The sequence below is a fragment of the Tyto alba genome, unplaced genomic scaffold (genome assembly GCF_018691265.1).
Source record: "Tyto alba isolate M040663 unplaced genomic scaffold, T.alba_DEE_v4.0 Super-Scaffold_40, whole genome shotgun sequence".
NCBI classification, from domain to species: Eukaryota; Metazoa; Chordata; class Aves; order Strigiformes; family Tytonidae; genus Tyto; species Tyto alba.
This window is the reverse complement of record NW_024881316.1, coordinates 38,253,998-38,275,781: the sequence shown is the minus strand read 5'-3', so window position 1 is coordinate 38,275,781 and position 21,784 is coordinate 38,253,998.

Here is a 21,784-nt window from a genome sequence, read left to right as displayed (position 1 = left end):
AATAGATTAGAGAGAGTGTTGTCTCACAGTTTCACAAGTTTAAAGAAAATATGTGTTATTCTAAGATAATTTCCTAGGTTTTTTTTTTTTTGTTGTTGTTGTTTTTTATTGGGTTTTTTGTTTGTTTGTTTGGTTTGGTTTGTTTTTTGTTTTTTTTTTTTACCAGTTAAAATCACCTCCACAGGATCATTTATTCCATGCTAAGAAATGTCTAAGACCGAGTAGTACCATAGGAGTGATTATACTGGATCAGCCTAAAAGCATGACCTAGATAACCACACATTTGAGTCACCTGAGATTATCCATGAAATGTATGTGCTCATGGAGGCTACTATGCAGTTCATATAAAAATACGATGTCTTATTTCTTGGAAATTATCATATGTCAATGGACTCTTCTGTATTGGTTGCTGAATTGAGTTCTGAAGGTCCAGCCACTGTTCTGTTTCTAACTTTGTCAAGAAGTAGACACCTAGGGATAAGCATATTCCACACTTCCTTCTCACATCCTCCCAGGCTCCATTTTTCAGGTCAGGAACTTCTGGTTCTGGTTGTAGTTTCTCTACTTATTGAAGATTGTTTCAGTTGGAATGGACCTATGATCATCTAGTCCAACTGCCTGACCAATTCAGGGCTGACTAAAAGTTAAAGCATGTTATTAAGGACATTGTCCAAAAGCCTCTTAAACACTGACAGGCTTGGGGCATTGACCACCTCTCTAGGAAGACTGTTCCAGTGTTCGACCACTTCATTTCAGTAAAGAAATGCTTCCTAATGTCCAGTTGAAACTTCCCCTGACACAGCTTTGAACCATCTCACGAGTCCTATCACTGGATCACAGGGAGAAGAGCTCAGCACCTCCTTCTACACGTCCCATCCTCAGGAAGCTGTAGAGAGCAATGAGGTCACCCCTCAGACTCCTTTTCTCCAAACTAGACAAACCCTAAGTCCTTAGCTGCTCCTCACAGGACATGCCTTCCAGCACTTTCACCAGCTTTCAAGGACCTTCACTTCCTTCTTAAATTGTGGGACCCAGAGCTGCGCACAGTATTCAAGGTGAGGCTGCACTAAAGCTGGATACAACAGGATAATCAACCCTTTTGACTGGCTGGTTATGCTATGCATGGTGGACCCCAGGATGTGGTTTGCCCTCTTGGCTTCCAGGGAACACTGCTGACTGATATTGGGCCTGCTGTCGAGCAGCACCCGCAGATCCTTTTCTGTAGGGCTGCTCTCTAGCCACTCCTCTCCCAATTTATACCTGTGCCCATCATTAATCCATCCAGGTGCAGAATCTGGAATTTGACTTTTTAAATTTCATCCCATTAATCATAACCCAATGCTCCAATCTATCTAGATTGCTCTGCAAGGCCTCTCATCCCTCAGAAGAATCAACAGCACCTCCCAGTTTGGTATCATCAGCGCACTTGTTAATGGCACATTCAACTCCTACATCTAGATTGTTGAACAGGACTGGCCCTACAATTGGACCCTAAGGAATATCACTGGTGACTAGTCACCAGCCAGATGTAGCACCATTCACTACAACCCTTTGAGTGCTGCCCTTCAGCCAATTCATTCAGTGCACCATGAATCTGTTCATCCCACAGTTGGACAGCTTGTCCAGAAGGATCCTGTGAGGGACAGTATCAAAAGCCTTACTAAAATCCAAAAAAACTACACCCATCACCTTCCCTTCATCCACTAGCTGGGTGACCTTATGATAGAAAAATATAAAATTAGTTAAACAGGGATTTACCTTTGTGAACCCATGTTGACTGTGCCTGATGACTGCATTATTATTTAAATGTCTTTCAGTAGTACTCAGTATAACCTTCTCCATTATTTTTCCAGGAACTGAGGTTAGACTAACAGGTCTGTAGTTCCCTGGCTCTTCCCTCACACCCTTTTTATAGGGGCTTTCAAATATCATTTTGCATTAATACTTCATCTTGATCTATGCAGAAGAAATTTTTCTTACATTGCATCAGGTCAGCAGTATTTGAATTTGTCAATAAAGATTTATTGAGCACAAAATGCTTATCAGAAATCTGCCATCTTTGACTCATCTGCTGCCTATTGATGGATGGGTAGCTGTGTACCTGTCTGTATTATCACTGAGAGGACAAAAGTAGAAAACTTGGGGTTTTTTTGCATAGAAAACAAGATATGCTCTCTTCAGTAAGCAAGCTAGCATGGAACCTTTGCAGATCTTGAGAAACCGCATTTGTTTGACTAACTCTACTATACTGCAACACTGTTAATGTCTGTCATCACTTTAGACACTGTCAGTCGACAGTTCAGTGTATTATAGGCAAATGATGCCTTCAAAACTTCCATGAATGTACAGGACTTTCTCAGGTGTAGAGGTTAACAGACAGCTGACAAAGGATTCTGGTCATTCTAGACACCTTCCTGATTTTTACAAAGCTAGAATTGGCTGTAGACATGAAGTACATATGTGCTTTAACCTTTATATTGACAGCATGTTGTGACAAGAGGTAGAAAAAACATCATGGTCTTGGTGACCTCCTTACTATGTGAAAGCCCCAGAAAACCTGGGATGCTGTGCCAGGAAGGGAGTGTGGGTGCCACAGGCAGCAACCTCTGCTACAAGTATAAATAATTTCTCAGAAACAATAATTACTATTTCCACTCCTCTCAGTGTAAAGTGTCCAGCCTTCATCCTCAAGGCAGCAAAATTAAATTTTCCTTGCACAGTTGAGAAACCACAGCTGGTTCAGGACAATTCATACAATAGAAAAGCAAGTAAAATAACTCCTACTAGAGAGATTTTCTCTTAACACACTTTCTTTGTACCCTCTCAGCTGTACTTCTCTCTAAATGAATCAGTCTGCTCTGTGGGAAAGTGCAGAGTGTAAATAAGTATATGGGAAATAGGCATAATGGTACCAAAATCAAAAGTGAAGTGAAAAGTTCACTACACTGAATATTTTTTCTTTCCCATTGTTTTGCCTTATCAAGAAAGGAATTATTTTGCTGCTAAAGTTCTGTCACTTCTTTATCAAGTTATCAGAGAAACAAAAAATTTAAGGAACATAGTATTGTAGTGATGTATTTTCTAATAAAAACAGTGTGGAAGATTGCCGAGTTTGGGTTTGTTTTTTGTTTTTTTTTTTTTTTTTTTTTTTATTATAATTATGTGTAATAAACTGAATATTTCAGGGTATATAGAAGAGTTATGAAAGCTTGTCTGAAAATGATTCATAAAACCCATGATAAAAGAGCTCTTGGAATATTTCAACTCCACAATAATTTTTTTAATGAGGTTGTTTAGAAAACCAACATTTCCCCATATGATTTAGTTTTATAATTTTGTGAAACCTAGATTTAGTTTTATGAAACTATTTTTCCAAGAAATTGCACATCTGCTCAGAAGCCTCATCTCCAAGGAAGACAATCTTGTGAGATGGCCAGTTCCCAGAACAGTCCCACAAGTGTAGGCAGTTGCAACTCTAGCTCTGCCTACATGTCAAGATAGTAGCAAACAAACAAACCACAGTCCCAAACCTCCTTTAATGTAGAAATTCACACCCCATTTTTATTAGCTGAAGCAGAGTGAAGAAGAAGAAGTCTTCCAGATGAGAACTGGCTTGTGTTCCATGAACTGGGACATGAATATAGCTGTTATGCATCTACAGACGACCAAGCAGACCACTACAGAGCCATTCCGAAGATAATACTGAGAAATTTCATAACTTCTACAGGCTATTAACCCTCTGCAGTCTGAACCAGAAGGAACCAATAAAGTATATTTCCTCTTTCAATGCCTGCCTACTGATGTCTTCAAATCAAGGCTTCCGTGTTGACACAGAAATTCTTCTATAGCAAAAAGCAGAATTTCCATAGTCAAAGACCTATTATTGGTCTTATGTAAAAGTGAAATTTATGGTCTGTGATATACATGGGGCTAGAATAGATAGCAAATGTCCTCATCATTGTTAAATTCTGGCTGAGTATGAATTCATTTCACTTATTTTTTGATGACAGGTCTTTAGTGTAAGTGTCCTAAGCTATGTCTATGGTAAAAAGAGAGAATCACCAGAAAGTCATTTCTTACGTGACCCTCTGCATGTACTTATGTCTGTCTACTGAGGACATTGAGGTCTGGCTATCAAGAGAGATAACAGAAACTCTTTTAACTGAAAAAAAAAACAAAAACAAAAACAAAAACAAAAACGCAAAAGACAAGAAAATTACCTTCAATGTGTAATTTTTATAGAAAGTAATTTAATCTATTGATCTCAATGTTCCTACATTCCTGTATTGCTGAAAGACTGGGTGTCCATTTTTTTCCATGCAACTAATACTTGAACTCACATGTGAGTGAAGCTTTCCTAGAAATTAAGGTAGAGTTGTTTGTGAAAATTGTTGCAAATATTTTGTTATTTCTGTATAATAAAACACTATCTTAATTGTGTTATAGATAGTATAGACACTACTGTACCTAGTAGCAGAGAGGATCCACAGAAATAAGCATGGGCCTTTCTAACCAATTCTTCAGGACCATAAGTTCTGCATTCAGATCTGTGCTGCTGTCTGCCATGAGGCAATTCAGTTTTAAATATAGTGTTCTAAGAATACTTAACCATTTTGAAACTTCTGTGAAATTCTAGGTAAGCAGTATTCAACACCAATTCAATGTCAAGTGTTGATTTCTGCTATAACCACAGCAACTACATAGCAATGCTCTCTTGTTCTGTAACTAGAGGATGTGGTGAAGTTAGTGAAACTCCCATTAAAGAAACTATCTGTGGACCTAGGCTGTATAGTAAGAAAAAGATTTTCTCCACACCCATCCAGACTACTAATATGCTTATTAAAATTTAGAGGTCCCCAATTCTTGTTTAAATAAAGACCCTTTACACTTGCTATAGGGGTGGCAGAACTTACTTCAGATAAAGGGATCTGTGGTAACATGAAGAAATTACAGTGGAAGGTTGAGATTCATCTCACTTAAGACATCTATAGGTTACACACCTACTCTAAGCCCTTAGCTCTTTTTGTCATTAGTGGGAAGAGCTGGGGGCTCCAGAGAATGATTCACCTCAACTGTCCTAGACATATGTCATGGTGAGATGAACCACACTCTGAAGGTGCCTGTTCTCTTCTGTGAATATACATGAATCACAATGTGATTAAATCAGACTTAAAATCTTGGATTTAAAACTAATTTTCTGGTACCTAACTGGGAGTAGATGAATCTCACTTCAAGTGTCTTTTTGTTTTAAAGTTTCTTCAGTGTAAAGAAAATAAATTATGTCAATATAATCTTTCAAGAACACAACTGTCATCAAAGTGAAATGGAGCACTGATTACAAATAGTTTAATTTTTATAGATCTTTATTTGTGTCTTTAGCCTGGAGATAAGCATTTTTTTGTGGTACAATGGAAAGTGAATACAAAAAATAAATCATATAAGTGATTAATAACTGTGCACTTTCAGCATAATCTACCATAATTTATTTCCTGCTGTGCTCATGATTAGATTCTTCACATGTAACATCATGAAAGCTAAAATTTACCTGCCTAAAAGTTAGATATCTATAAGTTAAACACTTAAACCATTTATGAGACCCTAGTGAGAGTCACTGTTGAAATAAAAACAATATAGCACAAATCTGGGAGATTTATTGTGCTATTTTAACATATATATCCATGGCAGGCAGAATAAATTGTCATTTCTAATGACTAATAACTAGATTAGAATGGATTATCTGGAAAAGGAGGTAGTTGGAGACTTTTTTAGGCAGCTAGAGAAAACCTCATAACCACAGACCTTGGAACTCGTAGACATCTTTAACCACACCACTGGAAGAGCAATATATCTGGGTATAGAAAGTCCAGAAGATATTTTAAATATATTAATGCAATTTCTTGATACAGGTGATCAATAAACTGAATAGAGAGGTACTCCGTTACACCTGCTACTCTCAAACATGGAAGTACTGGATGAAGATATGAACATCAAGGGCAGCACTGGTTGCAGTGACTATGAAATTGTGGATTTAAGGATCCTAAGAGAACTGAGCAAGATAAACACCGAAACTATGAACTTGGAGTTCCAAAAATCAGATTTTGGTCTGTTCTATGATGTACTTAGTAGGATCCCTTGTGAATCTGCCCTGGAGGACAAGAGGCCCAAGAGACCTAGATGATCTTCAAGGAAAGCTTCCCCAAAGCTCAAGAATGGTTCATTCCTACATGCAGAAAGTTGAACAAGGATGACAGGAGACCACCATGCATGGAGACATGAAGATCCTGACTGAGGTCAGCACAAAAAAAGAGGTATATAGAAGGTGAAGTAGGGACAGGCTACCAGGGTGTGTGTGGAAAGAATACAAGGACATTGCTTGCACATGTAGGACCAGAGTGAGGAAGAACAAAGCTGAGCTGGAGTTGAAATGAACAAGAGAGATGAAAGATAACAAGAAAGGTTTCTATAAGTATTTTGAGAGCAAAAGAAAGGTTAAAGACATTATAGGTCCATTGCTAAATCAGATAGGGGATTTAATAGGGAAAGACTGAAATAATGCTTTCTTTTTGCCTCAGTTTTCCCTTGTACCTCTTGTCCCCAGGTCTCTCAGGTCACTAGGACCCCTAGCAGAGTCTATGTGAGTGAAGGAATACCCACTGTAGAGTAACATATGTTTAGATATAGCTTAACCTTCCCAGATGTGCACAAATTAATGGGACCTGGTGAGATGTATCCAAGAGGTTGATGGAGGTGTCTGATGTCATTACAAGACTGCTATCTATCATCACAAACAGTCCTAGCAGTCCAAGGAGGGTCCCAATGACTTGAAAAATATCTAGTGTCTTACCCTTCTTTGGGAGAGAAGATCCAAAGAACTATAGGTTAGTCAGCCTCACCTCAGTTCCTGGGAAGGTGATGGAGCAAATCATCTTAGAAGCCATTTGTAAAAATATGAAGGACAACAAAGTGGTCGGAAGCAATCATCATGGATTTAAGAAGAGCATGATAAACCTTATATCCTTCAATTACAAGGTGACTGGCTCTGTGGTCAAAGGGAGTGGAGCTGTGGAGCTTTTATACCATGACTTTAGGAAGGTCTTTAACAGTTTACTGCAGTCCACCATGATGGCCAGGCTGGAGCCTGTGCAAAGAGTATGTGTGAGAGCTAGGTCTGCTCAGCATGTAGAAGAAAAAGCTCCAGGAAACATTATTGCTGTCTGCAACTACCTTATCAGAGCATACAGAAAAGAGAGTCAGACTCTCTTCCTGAAGGTGTCCAGCAATAGGACAAGAGGAAGTGGAGACAAGTTGGAACACAGGAGATTCTGATAATGATGTAAGGAATAATACTTGTAACCAAGAGGATGATCAACACTGGCACAGGCTGCTCAGAGAAGCTGGGGAATCTCCACCCTTGGAGATGTTCAAGACTTGACCAGACATGTCTCTGAGCAGCCTAATATGATTAAACCTGCTTGGAGGAGGGGGTTGTACTAGATAAACTCTGGACATCCCTTACAACTTAAATTATTCTATGAGTCAGTAATTCTGTTCAATTTATAAATGTTTAAATTCAGCTGAAATGAATTCCAGATTTAGGATGTAATCAGCCTGAGAGTAAATTTTTAAATTGATATGCCTACCTGCTTAATAGATGTCTGAATTCCCATTATGGTCAATGGTGATCTAATTAGTACAGTGGAGCCTACTGAACCATGTCTTGAGGTTGATGTCTAGTGTTTGGGGGGCCCAATTCCATAATAGTGTGTAAGGAGACAACACATTTCATGCAAGAGTATAATACCCACAGTGATGCCTATTTAAGATCAAGAGTTAGAAACCCATTCCTGTCATACTTGGAGATTCAGATAAGTGAAGTAAATAAACAGAATCACCTGCTATGAAATAAGCTACAGTGGGCCTAGAGTAAAATTAGTCATCTTCAGGGATTCATAATCATGTATTACTGCTTTAGAATATCAGTTCAATGAACATATAACTGTGTTAACACAGAAAAGAATTTACAGACCTTTCCTGTATTTGGACTAGCATAAATCCCCTATTTAAGCATTTTGACCACTTCAGGACCAGTGCCAAAATAACCTGAAATGTAATTGATTTAAATTTGAATTAAACTTGACTTTACAACACTGAGGTTTTGAACTGAGATTTCAGGGACAAATTGTTTAAGGTTAGTTCAAAGTTTAGAGAAGCTATGGAAAATATTGAATTAACTGGAAATAAATAAATAAATGACCTGAAATACAACCTTTTTCACCATCTCTTTTTAAGTTTGGGCACCATGGCATTTTCATCCCCCAACACAACCTTCCTACAATGGGAACCCTCTGTTTTTAAAGTGTTAACTTTGTATACTTTCAAATATGTGATTACATGTGGTCTAGTGATAAAGTTTCTCATGTAAACTAACATCAATTTAGAGAAACTTTTACTAATTTCTCACCATGTAGGCCATGGATTTATTCAGCCCAGTTCTGTCCTACTTGTGATGAATATCAGGAATTCAGCTTTTACTCTTTTGTTGTCTCTCTAGAATTATTGTTTTTCTTAAAAGACTTTAGCTGTACCTTTAGAAATGCATCTTTAATGACAGTCCTCATAAGAGCTACTGAATTTTCATTTCTTCCCAGGATTGTGTCATGTTTGGTTTTGAGTATGTCCAGGGATGAAGGCTCTGCAACCTCTCAGAATCTGTTCCAGTGTCTGACCACCCTCACAGTATTTTTTTTATGTATAAATGGAGTTTCCTGTGTTTCAGACTGTGCCCACTGCCTGTTTTCCTGCCACTGGGCACCACTGAGAAATGTATAGGCTCCATCTTCTTCATTCCCTCCCATCAGGTATGTATATACATTGATAAGATTATCTCTGAGCCTTCTCTTCTATTGCTGGGAGCAGTGACTCTTCAGCCTGTCCTGCAACAGATGCTTCAATTTGTTGATCACTTTCATGGCTCCTAGCTGAACTCACTTCAGTACATCTGTGTCGCTCTTACAGTAGGCCAAAACTGGACTCAGCACTCTAAATGTGTCTCACCAGTGATGAGCAGAGGGGAAGGATCACCTCTCATAACCTGCTGATGACACTCTATATAATGAAGCCCAGGATGCTATTGGCTGGCTGCTTTTTTTTTTTTTTTTTTTTACCACAGGATTGCACTGATGGCTCATGTTCACATTTTCTACCAGGACCATCAGGTCTTTGTGGATCTGCTTTCAACATGGTTCATCTCCTACTTGTACGTCGGTTTATTCCTGCCCAGGTGCAGGACTTTGCACTGTCTTTTTTTTGAATTTCATGAGGTTTCTTTCACCTAGTTTCTCCAACTTATTGAGTCATCTCCACATGGTAGTACAATCATCTGGTGTATAAAGCATACCTCCCAGTTTTGTATCATCTGCAAAATTTCTGAGGGTGCACTTTGTTCTGGATGTCCACTTCCTCAGTTTGTCTGTAAGAGAGTCTTGAAAGCCTTACTGAAGTTGAGATAAACAATATCTACTGCTCTGCCTTAACCCACCAGGTCAGTCATCTCATCATAGAAGGCTATCAGGCTGTTCAAGCATGATTTCCCCTGCATAAATCCATGCTGACTACTCTCAGTCACCTTGTTGTCTGTCCTTCATATATTTTGAAATTGTTTTTAGGATGATTTACTCCATCAGTTTTGAAGGACTGGCTCCCTTCAGCCCTGTTTTATGTTTTTCAAGGTCTCTCCTGACCGCATCATCCTATGTCCTTTGCTTGCCAACCTGGTCCACTCCTTCCTCACTTGACTTTAGGTCATCATGTCTATCCTCCATTTTTCCTAGTTTAAAGCTGTCTTTACCAGATTGGTCACTCTTTGAGTAAAGATGCTTTTCCTCATTGTAGTCAGATGATTCCCAGTTCTTCTAGCAGTCCTCGATCCTCAAAGATGATCTCATGGTTGTAAAACCTGAATTCCTATTGTCAACACTAGTTGTGCTCTAACTAATAATAAACACAGTTTCACCTAATTTATAGATTTTTCATCTATTTTACACAGTGCCTTGTTAATATGAGGATTAGCTTCCTTTCCAAGAAGAGACTTCACAGTAAAAGAGGTATAAAGATGAGCAGTTTTTATTCTTATAACTGGCAGTTGACACTATCTGCAATATTTCTTGGAAATTCATGAAAGTCTCCCAGAGGTCAATGTTCCTTTAGTACAAAAAGAAAAAAAAAAAAAGTTTATAAAAGCCAAACTAACAAGTGTGTGCTTCCCACTGGGCTTGTGAATACTTTGCTTGCAGTACCTTGTTAAATATAAATTTAAAATGAGTCAAGTAACTACCTGCTGAGAAACATGTAACTTCACTGACTAACTGGGTCATACCCAAATCTACCACAAAGAGCATGACTGCTAAGTCATCTAAAAATGATGTTCATGATCAATCCTCTTTATAAACAGACTGCTCTGCCCCTAAACTTCCCAGCACAGCCCCACATAGAGCTTAGAAGGCATCAGAAAGTCTGAGTTCAATTTTTATAATGAAGGGGGTTTATCTGTGCCGATGGGATTTATCATACCTAAATTTAGAGGTAGGAGTCTGTTGAAGGTTAAGACTCCTGCTTTTTGATACCTGTATGTAGTTGTCTTTATGGGATTATAGGTATCTAAACTCTTTGCTCTAGGAAACCATAGCCGTACGATCAGTGGATTTTAGGAGATGATTCAGCTGACCAGAAGCCAGATACATGATTCAGTTGCCTCAGCCCAGACAGGTACCTAACGTGCTCAGGGCTGACTAACCAGAGGTAGCAAATGCAAAATTCTGACAGTTATGGCATAGCAAATGCATGAGACCTATGTCCTTCTTCAGTGGCAGCTGGAAGCTGAGACTGTCCCATATGGGTGTCCTGTGAGTATGATGAGGCTAAGAAGAGGAGCTGGCTAATTTTCCTGCGTAAACTAGTGTAGGATGAATAGTTACCAGAATGTGGTTTCACTGATGACTTATTTTCTTTCTTTCTTCCACAATTTTCATTTCTATAGGACAAAGCAGGCACCTGCAATGGTTCGTCATATTTCTTTGTCACTTTTTTTGTCATATGGCAGAAAATGCCCTGCAAGAACCAGCACTAATGAGATACCTATAGCCTTCTCCTCAACTCTTGGAAATCTTCCTTTGCTGAACATGCATGAACGGATAAAAGCAAAGCTCAGCATTTCATTTTGTACTGATAGCTTTCAAGCACTATGAACCTTGATACATGATTAAGGCTGTTAATTACTTTATAGTGTATATCAATATTATCACCAAAGGCACATTCAGATATTTTCATTACCTAGGCATTCCGTTATGAAAAATATTGGATTTATTCTGAACAGCACACAACAAACTGAATTACAGTTCTTTGTCAACTATGCTCTGCTTCAGCAATTCTTTACTGACAGACCTAAAAGAAATGCTTACTGAATTCATAATCAAAAGAAGACAATACACCTATTTGAATATGAAAATCAGTTATTACAATGATTTTCCTTGTGTAAAATCATGATCAGGCAAAATATTTCCATCTTTTCAAGCAATATGAAATTTCACATAACAGTAATTCTTATATTTGTTCACTGTTTCCCATCAGTTGCATTAAGTAAGCCTTGTCATCTAGTGTGTGGAATTCTAATAATACCATTATTCAGTTAATGAAATTGAGGAAGAAATTATACAATTTCCCACAGATACAAATGGAGTTATTTTAAAACCAAGAGCTCGTGAAGAGTTGAATAACTAGTTATATGAATGTGGAAGTAGAGCAACTGTAATTTACCAGTGTGTATGTATGCCAAATGCGCCTGATGCAATTTAGTTTTGGTTAAAAAGTATTTTTAAAAACTTTTCTGCAGTACTAAAATTTAGCTTTATTTTTACAAGTATGCAATATACTCAGGGTACCTACACATTTATTTTGTTATCCCATGATTTTTTTTTTTTTCTAAATTCCATCAGTCCATGGATTTTTTCCTTCATTTATGATAACTGAGAATAAAACACAGAGGTAACACAGGGAGTGTCTATCTTTCAGGTGACTGATATAACCAAAATGATTGGGTCAACATAAATATTTTCAGTGCTCTATTCTAAACCAAACACATAAACTTCTACTGTTCATAGAGGCAGAACTGATGATCTCACCAGTCACGTACATATAGCGTTAAACCATAGTTATCTTAAAACCAGAGAGATGTATTTGATAAATCAACAGTTTTCAGCATGCCACTGCATCTCTTGACTCCTACTCATGTGTTATATTTTGCACTCTCCTTCCTGTCTGGTGAACCGCTCCAGTCTGTTCAAAGGAAAAATAGACATACTTTGAGTTACTAAATAATAAATAAGACTCATCTAGTTTTGTAATGTGGAACGTTGTACAGCGTACGAGTACATCCTTCCCCCATCAAGGCAACCGTAGGCTGGGGTTTAAATGATGGGTCACTGTACACTCATTTGAAATGTAAAACTGATTCCAGCTCAAACCTATGAGAATTACTATTAACAAAAAAGTGGGAGTGCTTCGCACCTCAGTTGAGACTGAGCCTCCACTTTGCCAGACTTGCTAAGCTCCGTGGAGATGGCTTGGGTTCTCTAGCATGTCTCGGATGGAAACAGTATCCTTTGGTGGACGCTTGAGTCCTGCTCTTCTGTCTAGTGGGTTTAGTCCCTCTCTGGACACCTCCGACTACATGCATTCAATGTCAATTGACTGCACTGGGGATTCAAAACCAGACCACTAAATGTCTTAGTCTTTTTCTTGAGGTGAATCTTACTTCCTTTATGATCACCGTTTAGGGTATAAAAAAAATAGAGTGATACGGTTGTAAGAGATTACACTTCATACACAACTAAGGGAGATGACTGTCAGAGATAGTGTGGGCAGTAAAGGACCCTCAGTAGAACTGCAGCAAGGTGAGTCCAAGCAGTTTGTCACTGTCATAGACAACCTGAGACAGCAAGATGTCCTTGCAGTCTCAACATGGAGCATTTACCACAAAGATATCTTTCCTCTCAAATGAAATCACAGGTTATAAGTATAATTCGCAAAGGAAAAATTTGCTGTATTGAAAAATATGGAAAGTTGTTACCCATCTATTTTCAAATAGCAGTGGGAAGGGGCTGGGGAATGTCTTCCTGGCAGCTGATATCATGCAAGCATATACTTCTCCATCTGGCAAGATGATCATGCACATTCAGTCCCTGAAAAATGAGCAAATGGCAGCAACTCAGTGAAGATAATATTTTGTTCCACAGGTAGTTGTTTCTGGTGTGGTTGTAGCTACAGAATATCACAGAAATGTCTATGCATCCCCTTTACAAGCAAAGCAATATATTTAGATAATTTGGTATGAATTCTAGCAATATCTGATATGAAATAGGAAGGAAAATGTTTGTTTTCAAACAGTAATTTAGGGAATATATACTAAGTATTTAAGTTAAAACTAAGCTTCATTTACACTATTATAAACAAAGGAAAAGCCTATATTGTCAGATTATTAACCCTGTTTACAACACACAAATCAGGTAAATGATCTTTACCACTCTTTGTATTTTACTTGAATGCAGGCTTGTCTTAACTTTGTGATCCTGTCATTTTCTTACCAGAAGACGATATAAGAAAATAACTCACCCATAGTAACGTTTATCTTGCTCTATTTTGTTATCACACATTGTCCGTTGCTGTATATTCTGAACTCAAATTATGTTGTCTGACTGAAATAATTTCTAACTTAATTTCAATTTCAGGTTTTCAAACTCTGTTGTTTTGCTCATAAATTCAATATTCTTGTAACCAGGGCAACAAGAAGATGTTCATACTCTGTCTTAAATATTATCTCACTAAGAAGTCAAAAACTTGAAATGGAAAGCACTTTGCATGTCAGAACTTCACAGTATTTCAGATAGACAATTATGAACAAGAAATCAAATGTGTAGTGACTTTACTCTTGATGTACTATAATTACATCTCTGCTTCACAGTGTACTTCTATGGCTCAGGGTTCTTCAAAATGAAAAACAAAGTGCTGCATCTTTATTAAATGCTAATGCATTCTTAACAGTGAGACTTTACAAATGTTTAACAGTTATGTAGAATGTACTAAAGTTCTTTCAGCTTTATCAGTTTGTTTTCATATTTTTTTATTTTAATTTTCACTGGAATTCAACAGCAAGAGATTGGTCTTAGCAAAAATGCAGGGATAGGGATCAGCACATTTTATAAAGACTCCAACTATCCTCTAAGTTTTAGTGAGCCAGAACAGTAAAGACCAGTATAAGCAGCGAAGGGAAAATAAAACTACTCCTTCAAAGTGATCTTCCCACCCAAAATAAGTCCCTAAATTTAGTTATACAAAATCAGCTTTAGGAATCAATTCTAACATATCCTCAACAAATACAAACAAACTTGGGGGCTTTCTTTATGAGTGTTTGCTTTCCAGGACCCTAAAACGTGCTTGTAAGATAGGTGCAAAAAGTAAAGCTATTAGAGTCAAGGTTGGAATCCAAATAGCTAAAACTTCCAGAAAAGATTAGAGGCCAGTTTTATATCAGTTGCTGATATCTAAATAGCTTCAAGAGTTAGGACAGTCACTTAGTCATCAAATTTCAAAATCTCCATGTTTGAAAATACCACCTTCATTTTTCTTTCTTATGTAGCAGTAGTAGAACAGTAAATAAATCATCAGATGTGAATTACTTTTTAAAAAACTTGTCAGAATTATTTGTATTAAAACACAAACAAGCAGATTGTGAGGTGAAGAAGAATTTAATTGAACACTGAAGGGAAATGTCTGTATTTAATTTTTAAGGGGAAATTCAGGAAAACATGCAGCAATTAGTTTCTTGCATATCATAAACCCTGTTTTGAGAGCATACAGTACTTCAGCATTGCTCCTATTTGAATAAGCAAACTGCAAAATGTAAACAAGTTTTTATTTTTTTCTGATGATGTATTAGAATAGAGGTACACCTTGGGTTCAGATAGTGTACCTTAAGGCAACATATTAGTTTGGAGTTGCATTTCTGCTTTCCTTGATGAATCTGAGGACTACCACCTCACATTGACTGTCCTATACCTCAGACTGAAAATAAATTTGCGAATTTATTTACAATTGCTCCTCAGTTTGAAGAAACTTCAGGGAGGTTTGAAGGAACTTCAGGGAGGTTTGAAGGAACCTGTGTTGGAAATCCTTTATTCTGTATGAGTCGAGGTGAAAGGAAGCGGAGAGGTTGGCACTGCAATTTCTTTTCCATGTTTATAACATTTCCTGAGATGACAGCTCTCAGACGGAGAGAGAAGTATTTGGAGCAACTCATTGTTAATGAGATTTCTCTCTTAACAATTGTCTTATCCCTCTTCTGTTGTTCTCTTTAGCCTCATTTCTGTTCTATTCTTCTACTATTCACTTCAGGTCTCTGGAGTTTTTATGTTTAACATGCATGTAAAACACAAATTGAATGTCAAGCCAAGGTCAAACATTCTAAATGATGCCTGCAATAGTTTATTCAATTTAGTTTTGTCTTCATGCTTTACCTACAGAACAATTCTAACTTTCACAGGTGCTGACTGCTCACAGCTTCCACTAGTTTGTTTTAAAATTGCTATGTACATACTTCTTAAAAAAATCCTAACAACTCAAAGGTATCTTGAGTTTGGATTGACACCTGAAAAAAAACACAGCAACTTGACACTCAGTCAATAAATTATTTTGGATACCTTCATCTTCTGACATTCAAATTGTAAAAATAAATTTTCAGGAAAATAAAATTTCACACAATCAGTTTTGCTGAATCTGACTTGGACATTCAAGGTCAAAAATTGCTTCTGAAAAATCTTATGTTTAGCTCCCCAAAACAGAGGAGCTCAAAATCAAGGACTGAAACTTCCCATTTGCTAACAAAGACTAGTCATGATTATACCTTGTACCTAATATTACAAAATCTTGTTTTAAACTCTTCAGGTGACTGCTTTCCAGAAGACCAGCTTCCTACAATAAATACAGGGTGTTGATGTAAAACTAGGACTCCTATGTACCACAAAAAACCAAACCAAACCAAAACAAAATATTTTCCACATGCTTACATAGAAATACAGGGTATATCTAGATTGTTTTAATTTCACCTAACTCCCATTTTTCCCTACACTTCCTAGTTACAGGTTTTTAAAAAGAAGAGAAATTAACAGAAAAGAATTTCAATAATAGACATACAAGTTGATTGGTTTTTAGTGTAGCTTTCCTATGCTTATAGGACAGATTGCAAATTTCTATGGACAAGGACAGTCACTAGTTAGAAATCCAGAAATTAACTCTTAGATTACCTCATAAAAGCTGTTGTAAAAAAGCTTGGTGTTACTTATGTACAGCAACATTTTAAAAAAGAATTGTAATATTCTCTTTACCTTTTGCCCTTCTCCCCTGTTCTAACAATAATCTCTTGCTTTTTCTGTATTTTCCTCAGTTTAGAGTATTTTATTATCATCTTAATTCGACAGTTCTGGCAATTTAATTATAATTCTGAACAACCACTGTAGAAATCAATTGAATTAACGATGTTTCATACATCTTCTTTGACTAAGAAAACTTTTATCAAAACTCAGGGCTTCAATAAACATCAGCTTTGACACCTTCACTGTCCATTACATGACTAGAGAAGTGTGTGTATGTTGACAAGAAATTTGTTTTGGTTTGTTTTCTGGTTGAAATGAGCCTCTTGAGACCTGATAACCTACCTGTAAGTAATTTGCCCCTTATATTGCTTCTTTGAATCTTGGCTCTGAATGAAGGACAGCATCTAGAATATTCATATTTGGTTCTTGTATGTTTAAAAATGGTTATCCCACTAGAAGCTTAGATTGAAGTGAAAACTCATCCTACCCCTTGTTTATTCCTTTCTCTATCACCATTTGAAACATCACTGCAGTCATTTTAATTGCTCCCTGGCCTACAGTTCCCACCTTCCGTATGTCCTCTACATTAACTTGCTCATTTGATTTTTCTATGCAGCCCTGTGAAAATTTTCCTAAAATACAAAATTCCTTTGCCTTTAAGACCTTGAAGTCACATCTTAAAGGTAAGATGTCGCTTCCAAAGATCTTTTCCAGTCCCTGAAGCATACTCTTTTCAAAAGATAAGGCCGTGGCTCCACATCTTTTTAGAGTGATGTTCTGTTCTAGTTCTGCTCTGAAGTGGGTTGACATCTGGAAAAAATTATATACTCAGTTTGACACTGCAAGTGATGTAAAATAGAAAAAAAATGTGGGTAGGTGGAAGCACGGACACACTGATTTCCAGAATTCACTCCAGCAGAAACTCTTTTATATTCTGTGGAGTTCATGCTTTCTGCTTAAAAATATATATATTTTTTTTTTCCACTATTTTTTGAAAGTACTCTGAGATGGTTTAGAAAAGTTACCATTTAGCCTCATCTCTACAAACATTAGTATTTTACAAAAGTCTTGATGTTTAATGAGGGTTATGTTAAAAAGAGTTACCAAGTTCTTATATGCAGGGAAAAATAAGAGAAACAAAATTCCAGTGGGACTGAAGTATTCAAAACTGCTCCCTGGCGGATGAGCAGCAGGACCAGAAGGAAAGCAGGAAGCAGACAAGGGATCTGGGAACTTACTTGGGAAGAAAAGAAAAAGTTCCTGCTCCTTGGATGTTTTTTCTTGCATTTTGTTCTTGTGATCTGATAAAAATACATATACAGCTTGAGGAAAGATGTGAGTAAGAAAGGTTCTGCCTCGCCCAGACATTATCTAAATAACCAGGAACAGAGATCTGAAATGTAGGTATACCTGCATCTAATATAAAGTAAATCTAGGCCCATATTTCTAATCTTGGGGCAAAAAGTGCAGGTATAGGCTAATATATTGAGGAATCAGATTATGACATTATAGCTATTAGACTTTCTAGTTTTCTGTCATGGTTTGGGCCTGGTTGGCAGCCAACCACAATGCAGCATCCACTCTCTCCCTTCTCTTCCGGCAATGAGAAGGGACAGAGAGCCAGGCTTGGGGTCCGAGATAGGACTGGGATGGGGAAAAATCCCCCTTTATGGGCACGAGCAAAAGGCAGACTCGTTAGGGGAAGAAAAAAAGAGAACATATATTTATTACAGACACTAAAAACACATAACAGAGTAGGACAGTGAGAAGTATTACCACATCTTGAGAACACCTTCCCCCCACCCCTCCCTTCTTCCTGGGCTCAGTTCTGCTCCTGATATCTCTACCTCCTCCCCGCAACAGCACAGGGGCAGGGAATGGGGGGTGCAGTCAGTGCTGCCACTTCCTTTATCTTCGGTGGGGGAAGTTTCTGGAACTTCTTTCCCCTGCTCCATTGTGGTCCCCCTCTCACAGGAGATAGTCCTCCACAAACTGTCTCCAACTTGAGTTCCTCCCATGGGCTGCAGCGTTCCCCACACTGCTCCGTCATGGGTCACTAACTTTCTCCGACTGGATTCTCTCCCACGGCTGCAGCCCTTCCCGAGCTGCTCCGGCGTGGGACTCCCCCGCATGCTGCAATCCTCCCAGCGCTGAATTACAGCAGCGGGGCTACCTTTTCCCATGAGACCCCAGCCTTCTTTGGGCACAGAACCTTGATCAACCAAGCAGAAGCCACCGGCCATAAATCAGTGTCTGCTCCATCGTAGATCTTCATGGTTGGCAGGGGGGGCCGCCCTGCCGTCTCACCACAGGATACAGGGGGGTCTCTGCTCTGGCACACATCCCCCTCGCCTTTCTTCCTCCGTTCCTCCACTGACCTTGGTGTTCATGCAGCTGCAGCAACTCCTCTTCACAAGTCCCACTGCACGTCACCACGTCCCTTCTTAAATACGTTATCGCAGAGGCGCAGCTGATTGGCTCAGTTTTCCAAACAGAGGTGGAGCTGACTTGGAGCTGGGGCAGTTTCAAGAAGCTTCTCACAGGGGGCCGCCCCGATAGCCCCCTCCCCTGCCACTAAAAAAACTCCACCACTCACTCAACCCAGGACATTTGTGTTGGGCTATTTCATGCCTTGGCTGTTTTGATTCCTTAAGGACACTGGAGTAATACATTTGTTATCAAGGAAGCCATTAGAAATCTATATTGCATTATGTATATCTGCATTTTTATGCAGTTATTGTGCATTTAACTGTGAGTCATAAGTAAAATGCAGATATTTCCCAGTTCTCCACACCTGAGTAAGAGAGATATTTTTTTTTTATTAATATTATTATTATTTTTATTTTGGGGTGGTGGTGCTGTGATATTTCTCCCAAAGTACTTCCCACTTTCCACTTTGCAATAACAAATATACTCACTTTTTTTTTCTGGAATATATGGATTTACTGAAGCTACATATTACTATCTGCTTGTAACTGATATCAGTGTATTGTATTGTGTCCTGGGTTTGTGTGTGTGGCAGGTTTTTGATAGCAGGGGAAGGGGCTACAGTGGTGGCTTCCTGTGAGAAGCTTCTCAGAACTCCCCTGGCTCCAAGTCGACCCCAACTCTGGCCAGGGCTGAGCCAATTATTTGTGCTTCTGCAATAAGTTGCTTATGAAGGGAACTCAGAGGAGGAGCTGGAATTGTAAGGAGGAGTTGTAACATCTACATGAACACTGAGGTCAGTGGAGGAACAGAGGAGGAAAGTGGAGGGGGGGTATGCTGTAGCAGAGACCCCCCTGCAGCCCTTGGTGAGATGGCAGGGTGCCCCCCCCACACACACACACCTATGGAGGTCTACATCTACAGTGGAACAGCTGCTAACATGAGGTCTGTGGGGGGCTTCATACTGTCTCGGGTGACTGCGTCTGAATGAGGCCAGGATATTTTGGGAAGAAGCAGCCCCTGCTGCTGTAGGTTTGTGCTGAGAGGATTGCAACATGTGGGGGTGTCCCCCACTGGAGCAGCTTGGGAAGGATTGCATCCCATGGGAGGGACTAAAGTTGGAGAAAATTTGTAGAGGACTGTCTCCTGTGAGAGGGGGATCACAATGGAGCAGGGGGAAGATCTTGCAGAAGTTGCCCATCTCTGAGATGGAAGAAGTGGCAGCACTGACTGCACCCCCCATTCCCTGCCCCTGTGCCACTGGGGGGAGGAGGTAGAGATACTAAGAGAAAATCTGAGCCCAGGAAGAAGGGAGGGGTGGGGGAACGTGTTTACAAGATGTGGTAATTCTCACTGTCCTACTCTGTCTCTTAAGTGTTTTTGGTTTTAGTGTCTGAGTTATATTTATGTTCTTTTTTTCTTCCCCTAATGAGTGTGCCTTTTGCCTGTGACCATAACGGTTGAGTCATCACTCCCTGTCCTATCTCAAATCTCAAGAATTTGCTTATTTTCTCCTTCTCAGCACTGAGTGGAAAAGGGGAAGAGAGCAGCTGTGTGGTGTTCAGTTGCTCTCTGAGCTCAAACCACAGTGCATTGTAATGCTGATATCCCAGTTCCCTTTGGGATCTCACACATTCTTCACAAATAATTTGTAACTCATTATGACCTTTTTCCTGATGCATAAGCTAGCTAGAAGAAATCTAGAAATCAGACTGAAATTCAATATGAATGCAAAGGTTCCTATGACTATGAGGCTTATACTATTATTGTCTGTTTATAGTACAAAACATTGAGTTACAAATGCAAAGGTGAAGCATTAGTTTCAGTAATGGCATGGGTCAGCCTGGTCTGAAATTTAGTATCTGAGATTCTTAGATGTTTGTGTCTTTGTTGGTGTTTATTTGGTTATTTAGACTCAGCCTGTCTCACCTAAATCCAGTTGATGTCTGGTAAATACCAAGTATATGCTAGTTTCTAGAATATTTCAAATTAAGTCTAATTTAAATACAAATAAACACAGTTACATGAGTAGTAATGATTAGGAATAAGAAAAAAAATGCTTCAAAAAAGTGCTATGATTTTAATGGCTATATCTAACTGGGCAGAAAAAAAAAAAAAAACAACAACAAAAAAAAAACACCACAGAAAAGGATGTTACTGATTATGAAAAGAATCAAAAATCAAATTGCATTATAAGGGAGCTTTTTTCCAGCCCTTTGCTTTGGCCACAATTCTTTTGATGAAATTTGGGTAATGGAGGAAAATATTAATCAGAAAGATAGGATTCATCTTCTTTTATTTTACCCACCTGAAAGCTTAAGTTCTGATCCAGGCTAGTCATCCAGATTCTCTGAAATCAGTGAAGAGGGAAGACACCTTCTTTGGATCTGTAGAGATGGCTATAGCTAATCTAGGCACTTCTCTTTGAATGAACTAAATTGTTCCCTTAATAACAATTCTGAGACTTGATGGTTAACTTCATGTTATCTCTTACTAGTGTGTTCAAAACATTGTGATAACCTGAAAAATCTCAAGTTTTAGCAGACTTTCAAATTGTTCATTGTTTAGGGAAGTAGCTCACAGTCTCCATAGAAGTCTGAACTGTGACCTGTGCTGTTCAAGATATTTATGTATATTAATAATGAGGTGACAAAATTTGCTTACGAGACTTGATGAAATGGGATAATAAAGATGATGGCTAATAGTTGAGAGCTGCAGATGTTTGCAATATTGAATCACTAGGCAATGAATTGCTGACAAATCTCAAATATAATATGTCATACAGGAAAAATGTAAGTACATTTTTTTTTTATTTGCAGGGATAAGTTCTGAGTTAACTATTTCCAACAGAGATGAGATCTATGAGTCACAAAGCATCATCATTGCATAGAAAAATCACCTCAGTACTCAGCAACAGTCAAAAAGCATGAATTCAT